Raw genomic sequence first — 11,765 nt, forward strand, 5'->3', positions numbered from 1 at the left:
GTCAATTGGGATAGTACTAGGTACTAGTACCTCAAAGCTTAGAGCCCGTTTGGATTGACTTATATGTTGGTCAAATCAGCTTATAAGCCATTTTAAACTTATTTGGGTGTTTGGTAAAAATAAAAAATAACTTAAATTAAGTTAAAAGTGCTTAAAATAAGCCAAAACCAAGAAGTTGTTCAATCCTAACTTATCTTTTTTGGCTTATAAGCCATTTTGATTTGACCAACAACTTAAACTTTTTATCCCTTATATTTTCTATTAATTCCAATACTACCCTTACTTTTAATAACCCTTTAAGCACTTTTATCTAAACACATAACTGTTTATTTATAAAATAACTTTCAGTACTTAAAAAGTACTTTAAGCACTTATGCTTAAAAGCCACTTTTTTTCAGCTAATCCAAACCGGCTCTAATAGTCGTCCCATTTTCACGTTGAATTATGTATATAACTACCAAAAGTAGATGTACGTTCATTCTAACCATTCCAAACAAACATTCTTTTCCTTTCTAATAATAACAAAAGAAAATGGAGAAAAGGAACCAACCATGTACGCAACGACGGATATGGTGTATGTAATTGATTAAATCTAAATATTAAACAACCTACCATATTACAAAGAAACAATATGGAAAGACTATGTATGTACTGATTACTGTGGATCTATTAGTTCAAAATTATGATGAAGACACTTCACACTTTTTCCAAAATATAGTGGAAGCTTTTGCCTCTATGATGAGGACATTGAGTATGGCTGGTTAGCATTTAGTGGAAGCTTTTTTTCTTTTCTTTCTTTAAAAAGAGTTTTCTTATCTTTTTAACTGTCCCTATTATTGTCCTGTTGTCTCCAACAAGTTTCAGCTTCTAAAGGTTTTTTGGCACTATGCTTATCATTTGCCCCCCGAAAAAATCAAAATTATTTGCTACAATACTTTAGAAAAGTAGAAATATCAACAACAACAAACTATAGGCGTTCAAACCCAAAAAAGAAGAAAGCAAAAGAAAAACACGTATAAAGAGTTCCTTTTGAAGGAAACTTCCAAGAGATTATTCTGAAATAACGGTGCTGAAATTTCAAGCCTATATAGATGGCTATGCCGGAGAAATGGTTTTTTCGCCTTTTATAAATTTTTTTCTATGACCATTTTACAAGAGATCTTTACTTTTTATAAATAAGAGATTTGAAAAGAACACATAAGAGATCTGCAAAGTCCATTTTCTTCTATTCAAATTGTAAAAAGACAAGAGATCTGATTTCACGATGGGTATCCAAGACAAGATTGATATATGATGATCTAATTAATTCGATTATTTCCATTTTTGAACGTGAATACTATACCCAACTTCAATAGTATTACATCTTTTTTCTTTTTTGGTTTTCTTGACGTTCTCCTTTAAGTCTTATTCTATGGAAAAGATATACAGAGCACCCAGCTAAATTTTCAAGAGGAATAGACAGATATATCTGTTTTAATCTTAACTTCATTTTCATTCGAAAAAAACAAAACTCCATTAGCTGCTTCGTAGAATAACCCTCAAGTGGGACTGGGAGAAGTTAAGGTGGCATAATTATCAAACTTCCGCTAATATCTAAATAAACTTTTTCAGTACTTCCAGAAGCCTAATAGTAAACTTTTGTTTTCTTTTGTGATGCTAAGAGACATTCCTCAAGAAAATTAAAGCCTCCTGTTACTTGAAAGAAATTATTCTTACATTTTTATTTAACTGTTGATTAGATCTTGAAATCAACGTGCAAACCACATTTATCACTGGGTAAAAACTTGAGTACCCACTTCTAGAGTTTACACCAGATTAATAAAGGCAAGATACTTGTTTTTCATACACACTTTGATCACTTAATCATAAGTTATAATATGCATTCACATTTTATAAGTGTCGATTAATTAAATCTCTGCCCCTTCCTAGTGCATACAATTAACTTTGGCAATATTACGGATTTTGTGTGTGTGTGTGTTTCTTGCAAGACAAATGAATAAGAAATTAAAATTCAGATCATTATCTCACACTTTGATAAATCAGCAAACAATATGTCAGGGTGTTGGAACTAGGGATTTAATTATATCTAGACTTATTAAATTTTTAGTTTCAAGACAAATCAATGCAATTATATCTCTTTTTCATTTGCCATTTTTTTGTTCAAAAGAATAAATAATTACAAAAATTGTATAGGAAGAAATTGACTTAAACATTTGATACCAGACGGAAGTCTTTACCACGTGCCAAGAAATACACACACAGAGAATACATCTATATCCTCTGGAACGAGAAGAAAAATATATGTATATAAATGTTTAATGATTATCAACAAGTTTTCAAGGATTAAATAAGTGAGACGGTGGAGTTTATCTACTAGGAATATGTATGTAAAAATGGATATGTCGCTTTCTGATGCTTGTGGTTGATCATGTCTATATATGTCTTGTTTTCCTTGTTTGCTTAAGCGATTCCCTGAATATAATTATATGTAACTTTCGTCAAGTTTACCAGTAAAAGCGATTCGTGACATGGTATTGTATACGGTAAAAATCGGGTATATGTTAAACCGGTGAGACCAAAGGCCGACGGAAGAAAGGAATAAGAACGTGCATGAAGGCTCCCGTTCTGAACCGGGGGAATGCTTGGACCGAAGCAAGGGAAGGGCATCATTTGGTCTGGTTCCCCCATGACCGGGTTGATCGAGGCCGTATGTCCGTTTGATCATGGCCGGTGGTCCGGGAGATCCGTTGCGCAGTTGCCACGCGTCGATGACGTCCTGCCATGTTCAACTGTCAATCGTACGAGTGTCAGATCGTACGGTCAACCTAATCCAACCTAACCCAACTCAGAGCTTTTTCATCATTATTTTATTGTTCATGTTGTGTGAAGCCCATGGGGCACTACTATAAATAAGGGGCATTGTCCTCCTCTTAAAGGGTTGACTCCTTAACATCAAGAACACTCTTTTGTATTAGAAATATATGCAAATCTCTCTCATTATCGTGTGCGATCCGAATCCATTGTGTCCATCTCTATTACATTTCTTCAATCAAATAACACACATATATTAGCAAACACTCGCATCCATAACAAACCACCAATTATTAGTTGCTCCTTCATAATACATTCATATATTTCTTTTCTCTATCAAAGGGATTCAAGGCATAACCACATATCCTATACCTCACCCACAAATTTAATTGATTATCCAAATTCGGGGTAAACAGTTTGGCGCCCACCGTGGGGCTAGGATAATAGTGGTCTTTTATCTTGATCTCTACCTTACCCATCAAAATCAAAACCACCTTCCGTTCGTCTCTGAAAAAACGGACTAAATGGCTGATAGTGGGCAATCTGGTCACGTCAACAACAACGAGATCGTGGCCGAAAATGAAGGCAGCGGGCCACGAGGATTGCCAAACCCTGTTGACCCTAACCCCGTTAATTCGAGGGAGGGCCTCAATCGTCAAAACACCGTGGACCAGGAGAATGCCACCTTGCCGGCTACTGATCCTCTAAATACCCACAATTCCGTTACTTTGTCCCGGACACTGGGCCAGAAAGAACCGGATGCACCTAATGACAATATTGACTTACGCTTGATCTTTGAAATGTTGCAGGAACAACGAGCAGCGATTGCTGAACAAGGGATCGCAATTGCCCAGTTGCAAACCCGAGGGGATACAACGACCCCGGAGAAGACGAGCGGCGTTGCTGAACCCAGAAGGGATGAGGCACGGGTTATTGAGAGCAATGGATCCGGAGCTAGCTCCTCCACCGAGGTTCTAAAAATGCTTGAAACTTTTGCAAAGCGGGTAGACTCGACTGAAAAGAGGGTCGAAACGTACAACTCTCGGGTGGATCAGATCCCGGGGGCTCCGCCTTTACTGAAGGGGTCGGACTCGTAGAGGTACATCCAAAGGCTTTTTCCTCCGAGTGTAGCCCCAAATTAATCCTGAAGAGGTTTAAAATGCCGGACATCCAGAAATACGACGGCACAACGGACCCACATGAGCACGTGACCTCATACACCTGCGCTATAAAAGGCAATGATATAGAGGAAAACGAAATTGAATCGGTATTGCTGAAGAAGTTCGGGGAAACTTTGTCAAAAGAGGCGCTGACATGGTACGACCATCTACCCGAGCATTCGATCACCTCATTCGAAATGCTCCCTGATGCCTTCGTAAAAGCTCACGCCGGTGCCAAGAAGGTGCAGGCCCGTAAGGTAGATATCTTCCGTATAACCCAGAGAGACGATGAATTACTACGTGAATTTGTCAACCGATTCCTAAGGGAACGAATGGAGCTCCTCCGGTTCCAGAAGAATAGGCTGCACAAGCTTTCACAAAGGGGCTCAATGTTCAGAGCTCAACGACTTCGTTCAAATTAAAGGAAAGTTTGCTCGAGTACGAGGCTGTGACCTGGGCTGATGTCCACAACCGATACAAGTCGAAGATTCGGGTGGAGGATGATCAATTCGAACTTCCCCCGGGGCCGATAAATGTGAACAAAAGTTTTGAGAGACCAAGGAAAGGTTACGAGACGAAGGCCGAGTCGTCGAGGGAAAGGTATCGGCCATACTCTCATTCGGAGAAGCCAAGCTTTAGATCGGAGAAGTCAAGGGTCAGCCCAAGCCATTTCTCCGGTCGGGATAATAAACGGGTCGAGCGCCCGCCGAACAGTCGGGGTTTCTCGTTCAGGCGCGATGCCGGAAGCTCTGCCGGCAACAAGGATTTACCAAAGATATCGGAGTACAACTTCAACGTCAGTACCTCGGGCCTCGTCTCGGCCATTGGCCGTGTCCCGGATGTAAGATGGCCGAGACCTCTAAGGTCGGACCCGGGCCAACGGGACCCGAGCATGGTGTGTGAATACCATAGAACCCATGGTCACAGAACCGAGGATTGTCGCCAGCTAAGAGAGGAGGTTTCCCGGTTACTAAAGAATGGTCATCTCCGAGAATTACTGAGTGAACGAGCCAAAAATCACTACAAGGAAAGGGAGGCTCATCGAAGGGCCTAGCCAGTAGAACCCCAGCATGTAATAAAAATGATAGTTGAGGGCACCGATGCCCCTTGAGGGCCGGTGATGAAACGGAACAAGGTTTCTGCTGTTCGCGAAAAGCGTAGCCGGGATTATCTAGCCGAGGCTACCATCTCTTTCAGCAACGAGGATGCAGAAGGAATCATTCAACCGCACAATGATGCATTGGTAATTTCTATTCTTATCTTTAAAACTCAGATTAAATGTATTTTTATTGACCCAGGTAGCTCGGCCAATATCATCCGATGGAGAGTAGTCGAACAGCTAGGGCTGCTCGATCAGATCGTACCGGTAGCCCGGGTACTCAGCAGGTTCAATATGGCGAGCGAAACCACAAAGGGGGAGATATCACTGCCGGTCAATATCAATGGCACTATCCTGCAAACGACGTTCTATGTGATCGAAGGGGACATGAAGTATAACGCATTACTTGGCAGTACCTGGATACATAGCATGAGGGTCGTGCCATCGACATTGCATCAGTTACTGAAATTCCCGACACCGGAGGGGATAATAACCATCCGAGACGAACAACCCACTGCAAGGGAGATGTTCGCGGTCGAGGAAGCGATGCCTCAGCCTGAAAAGTCGGATCAAAAGGCGAAGGACTCAACCGGGGAAACGGACACCAAATAGCAATCACAACATACAACGTTGAACCCGGGATGCGAAGAAGATGACTTCGGTGTGCCCAGATCATTCGCCATGCCGGATGACTCGGACGCAACCAAGTCAACAATAGAGGAGTTGGAGCAGATCATCTTGTTCGAGTATCTACCGGACAGAAAGGTATACCTAGGCACGGGGTTAATCCCGGGGCTCAGGAACAAGTTAATTGAATTTCTTCGAGCTAACGCAGATTGCTTCGCATGGTCCCATATAGATATGACAGGTATATCACCGGAAGTAGCAGCTCACAAGCTTAGCTTAGACGGGAAGTTTCCCCCGGTAAAGCAGAAGAGAAGGCCCATGGCGGAAGCAAAACACGCCTTCGTAAAAGACGAGGTAACAAAGCTTTTAAAAATAGGTTCTATCCGGGAGGTAAAGTACCCGGACTGGTTAGCTAACGTGGTAGTGGTGCCCAACAAAGGTAATAAATTTCGAATGTGTGTTGATTATAAGGATTTAAATAAAGCATGCCCGAAGGATTCGTTCCCGTTACCTCACATCGATAGAATGATCGATGCGACGGCCGGGCATGAGATGTTAAGCTTTCTCGATACTTACTATGGGTATAACCAGATTCGGATGCACCCGGAGGATCAAGAGAAGACATCATTCATCACCTGATATGGGACTTACTGTTATAATGTCATGCCTTTTGGACTAAAAAATGCCGGTGCGACTTACCAACGCCTAGTTAATGAGATGTTCGAAGAACAAATAGGAAAAACAATAGAAGTTTATATTGACGACATGGTGGTCAAGTCCTTGGAAATAGAGGACCATTTAAAACATTTGCAGGAAACCTTCGACGTGCTCCGCAAGTACAACATGAAGCTCAACCCGGAAAAATGTGCCTTCGGGGTAAGGTCCGGTAAATTTCTGGGTTTCATAGTGTCAAACCGAGGGATCGAAATATACCCGGACAAGATCAAGGCCATCGAAGATATCGAGATGGTGAATAACGTCAAAGGAGTACAGAGGCTCACCGGAAGGATAGCAGCGTTGAGTCGTTTCATATCGAGGTCCTAGGATAAGAGTCATCGTTTCTTCTCCTTACTAAGGAAGAAGAATGACTTCGTTTGGACACCGGAGTGCCAAAGGGCTTTACAAGAATTGAAGAGATACTTGTCTAGCCCGCCGCTGTTGCATACGCCAAAGGCGGACGAGCCGTTTTTCTCTACCTCGCTGTCTCCGAGGTGGCGGTAAGTGGCGTTTTGGTCTGAGAAGAATCAGGTACGCAATTCCCTATCTATTATGTAAGTAGAACTTTGGGGGATGCGGAGACCCGTTATCCCCACTTAGAAAAAATGGCGTTGGCACTGGTAAGCGCTTCTAGGAAGCTCAAGCCCTACTTTCAATGCCACCCAATATATGTAGTAACTACTTACCCCCTGAAAAACATCAAGCATAAACCGGAATTATCGGGTAGACTAACTAAATGGGCCGTCGAGATTAGCGGATATGATATCGAGTACAACGCTCGAACGGCCATCAAGTCCCAAATCTTTGCCGATTTTGTGGCAGATTTTACCTCGGATATTGTCCCCGAGGTTGAGAAAGAGCTTCTGCTGACCTCGGGAAAAGCCCCGGGTATTTGGTCACTGCATACAGACGGAGCCTCGAACCTCAAAGACTCCGGGCTAAGGATCGTCCTTAGAACCCCGGCCGGGGATGCTGTTCGACAGTCTATTAGAACTGCTAAATTGACTAACAATGAAGCCGAGTATGAGGCTATGATTGCAGGTTTGGAATTGGCCTGAAGTATGGGGGCCGAAATAATCGAGGCAAAAGGCGATTCGCTCTTAGTCGTGAACCAGGTGAACGACGTCTTCGAGGTCAAGGACGAACGGATGCAGAGGTATCTTGAAAAAATCCAGGTGATACTACATCGATTTAAAGAATGGACCATGCAGCATATACCTGGGGAACAGAACAGCGAAGCCGATGCATTGGCAAATTTGGGATCCTCGGTTGAAGGGGAAGAAATCAACCCCGGGACTACGGTGCACTTGTTGAACACGGCAATAGAAAACGGGCATGCCGAGATAAAAGCAATGGGTTTGACTTGAGATTGGCGCAACAAGTACATCGACTACTTGCGTGATGGAAAGCTCCCGAATGACCCAAAAGAATCATGGTCGTTAAGGACCAAAGCTGCGCGTTTCTACTTGGTAGACGGCCAATTGTATCGACGATCCTTCTTCGGCCCCCTGGCTAAGTGTTTGGGTCCCGGAGAAACGGAGTATGTGTTGAGAGAGGTGCACGAAGGAACCTGTGGCAACCACTTCGGTGGTGAAGCTCTGGTCCGAAAAATCATCAGGGCCGGTTATTACTGGAACCGAATGAACGAAGACTCGAAAAATTTTGTCCGAAAATGTGACGGGTGTCAGAGACATGCTCTGATGATTCACCAGCCTGGGGAATTGCTGCATTCGGTGGTTTCACCTTGGCCTTTTATGAAGTGGGAATGGACATTGTTGGCCCATTGCCATGGGCGCCACGTAAAGCCCCGTTTTATTCTGTTTATGACTGATTATTTCTCTAAGTGGGTTGAAGCGCAGGCCATTGAAAAAATCAGAGAGAAGGAAGTCATTGACTTCATATGGGACCACATCATCTGTCGCTTCGGCATCCCTGCTGAGAAAACTTGCGATAACGGGCCCCAGTTCGTGGGCGGCAAAGTCAACAATTTCCTCGAAGGGTTGAAGATCAAGAAAATTGTATCAACTCCGTATCACCGTGTGCGAACGGACAGGCGGAATCCACGAACAAGACAATAATCCAAAATCTGAGGAAAAGACTTGAAGGATCGAAGCATCATTGGAGAGAAATATTACCGGAGGTGTTATGGGCTTACAGAACCACATCGAAATCAAGCACGGGGAAACTCCTTTCTCGTTGGTCTACGGGGCTGAAGCCCTTATTCCCGTAGAAGTTGGTGAATCGACCCTCCGATTTCGATATACAATCGAGGAGTCAAACGAGGAGGCCATGGCCGTAAGACTCGACCACACAGATGAACTTCGCGAAAACGCGTTGGTCCGTATTGCAGCCCAGAAACAGAGGGTGGAAAGGTACTACAATGGGAGAACCAATTTTCGTCATTTCCAAGTTGGGGACTTGGTGCTTCGAAAAGTTACCTTGAACACCAAGAATCCCAACGAAGGAAAACTGGGTCTGAACTGGGAAGGACCGTACAAGATAACCGAGGTAACGGGTAAAGGATCATACCAGCTGGAGTCCATGGACGGGCAGCGGTTGCGCAATAATTGGAATGTGGCTCATCTGAAAAGATACTACTGCTGAGGTACGAACTCCCCATGTTCTTCTATTTTGACCCTTCTTTTTGGCAGGAAATAGAGTACCGGGCAAAGAAAAGAACCTAATTCTGAAAACACGTGTTGCACTCTTTTCCTTAGTGCGGTTTTGTCCCAAAATGGGTTTTCCGACAAGGTTTTTAATGAGGCAACAAGTACAGCGTGTTACTTGACAAAGATAAAGGACAAACGTCCGGTTCTCGGGGTCACACCCAACGAATGGGGACTTAATAGCACTCACCCGATCTTGCAGCTCGGCTAAGAGCTAGGGGACTATCACACCCACTCCGGAGTTTGCCCGGGTTAGCCGAAACCGGAGGCCGCCCTCAACAAACAAAACCGGACCAAAAATGTTAGGTTCCGATGTAAGGACCAAACGATCAAAATGAATCGTGTCCGCATAACATTTGCTACGGCAAAACCGAGAACCGGATCTTTTGCATTAGGTTTTGCTGTAAGGACCAAACGACCAGAATGAATCGTGTCCATTTAGTATTTGCTACGGCAAAAGAAGAAGGGAAAAATTCATTCTCATGTACACAAACACTTGCAATGCAAAAATTATCGAAAGCTTGGATAAACGATATCTCGGATGTCTCCCTATTAAAACAGTTCCCCCGGTGATAACCGCCGTATTTCGGCACTAATTTCGTTCATACACCCTGTATCGGGCACTACGGTCGAAATTCAACAAGGACAACAAGGTCATAGCGAACCAAGACAAAGTCCTTAATCCCACGAATGGGGATTTTTTCATCAAATTCTAGCTAAGGCTGAGATTCAGGTGCCCGAAAAATACTGGCCCTAAAATATGAAAATAGCCAAAAAATTCCGGCCCTAAAAATGCCCGTCGTGATTCGGAGACGTCCAAATTCACAAAGCATAAAGAAAGTCCCATGGGCAAAACATCAACGAAATTCTCGGACAAAATGTGCCGGATGAAGTGAGAAGCCGATATTCAGTCATAGTAAAAAATAACGACTAGTTAAACGAACCGACAATTCAGGCGAAGGTCATAACAAACAGCCATTCAAAGAAAAGAGTTAAGAAAACCACATGTTCTATTTATATAGAGGATTTTACACTAGAGACCCTTACAATGGCAAAAAACAAAAGCTAAATACAGGCCTTAAATCTATTCGGAATGGCTGGAGCCGGAGTGTTCAGACACTTTCCGCTCGGAGTCATCGGAGTCATCCCCGAGGGCACCCTTGGCCTTTTCCTCGATTCTTCTAGCCTCGAGGATAAGGGCGGAAAGGTCCGTAAAGCCATGCTCGGCCTGCTCAAGGGTGATCCTCCGAGACTTCCATTTCTCGTACTCGGCAGCAATAGTGGCATGAGCCTCGGCGGCCTCTACGCTTTTCAAAGCTTCATCCAAATCAACCTCGGCCTGGGCTAACTTCGCCGCTAGAGCATCCCGAGCCTCTCTAAGAACATTCTGCATTTGGATGGCCGATTGAAGCTCGGCCTGGAGAGTGTCATTTGCATCGGCCGTCTCCTTAAGCTCGTTTTCCAGATCATCACATATCTGGGACCTCTGCTCCGCCTTCTCCTCGAAGACCCTCGCACGCTCCTTGTATCGAACACTCTCAGATGCTAGCAGCCGATTCCTCTCGGCCAAGCCCGCAGCATCAGACTTTACCAGATCCATCTCCCCCCGGAGTTAGGAGAAGGTGGTTTCGAGCTCACCAAGCCTCGAGGAAATTTGAGCGTTGTCCCGGCTAAGGCCGATCTTGTCAGTTTCGAGACTCCGATTGTATTCGGCCATCGCGGCCAGCTCACTCTTTAACTGATGGTTTTCGGCCTTAGCTGCGTCAAGCTCGGGTCGGAGGTTGGAAAGAGCGACCGCCCGGTTCAACTCCTCCTCCTTCTCTTGAAGAAGGTGCAGATATTTCTCCGTTTCCCGGGCCTGGGCATCCAGTTGGCCCTTAAGATCATCTACCTCTTGCTGGGCACGGACGAAGGCCTCATTGACGAGCACCACGCTCTGCAAATGGAGCGAGTCAAAAACTTGAACAAAACAAGGTTAAGATTCTTAGTGAAATTATGCGAAAGATGGCTAACAAACTTACCCGGTTGCCCGCGTGCATACCCTCGTTAATGAGGCACTACCAAGAGACCCCCGTTATCTTTCGCTTGTCCGAATCCGAGACGAGAGGCCTCAAATAGCTCGCCACGCCCACCGGGCGAGAAAGAAAGCTGCAGTCCTCGGGGACGGTGACCGTAACCGATCTTGTCCTTCTCAGCTTCTCGCTTAGGGCAGGAAAGATACGCACCAAGCTGTCCCTGGCGCCAGATTCGGAGGTCCGGCTAGCCTTCCTCGTGGCCCGAGGGATCGGAAGATGCCTGAATCCTGCAGCTTCGCCGGTAGCGGGAGGAGTGCCCGAAAATATGTCCTCAAATTCATCAGGTCTCGGAGCCGGAGTTGGAAAACTTGGAGCGACCTCAGCAGCTTCAGCAAAGACAGGGGACTCCGTAGTCGCAGCGGTCTCGTAATCGGGCAACGGGCCAGTAACCGGTGGAGCTTCGCTCTCGGGGGCCGGCTCTGTTCTTTGATCAGCTTCAGCAGCAGCCCCCCCCCCCAAAATCTACTTGCCCTTTGCAGGGGGGTCTCTTCGGAGGAAGCCTCACCTGAAATATCGACGAAATCAATCGACCTTAGAGGAGTCGGGGAAAGAATTTCTTCCGCACCTGTGTGTGGCGCCGGAACCAAAAGTCCTTCACTGGTAGAAGGAA

This window comes from Lycium barbarum, chromosome 1 (genome assembly GCF_019175385.1).
Source record: "Lycium barbarum isolate Lr01 chromosome 1, ASM1917538v2, whole genome shotgun sequence".
Taxonomy (NCBI): domain Eukaryota; kingdom Viridiplantae; phylum Streptophyta; class Magnoliopsida; order Solanales; family Solanaceae; genus Lycium; species Lycium barbarum.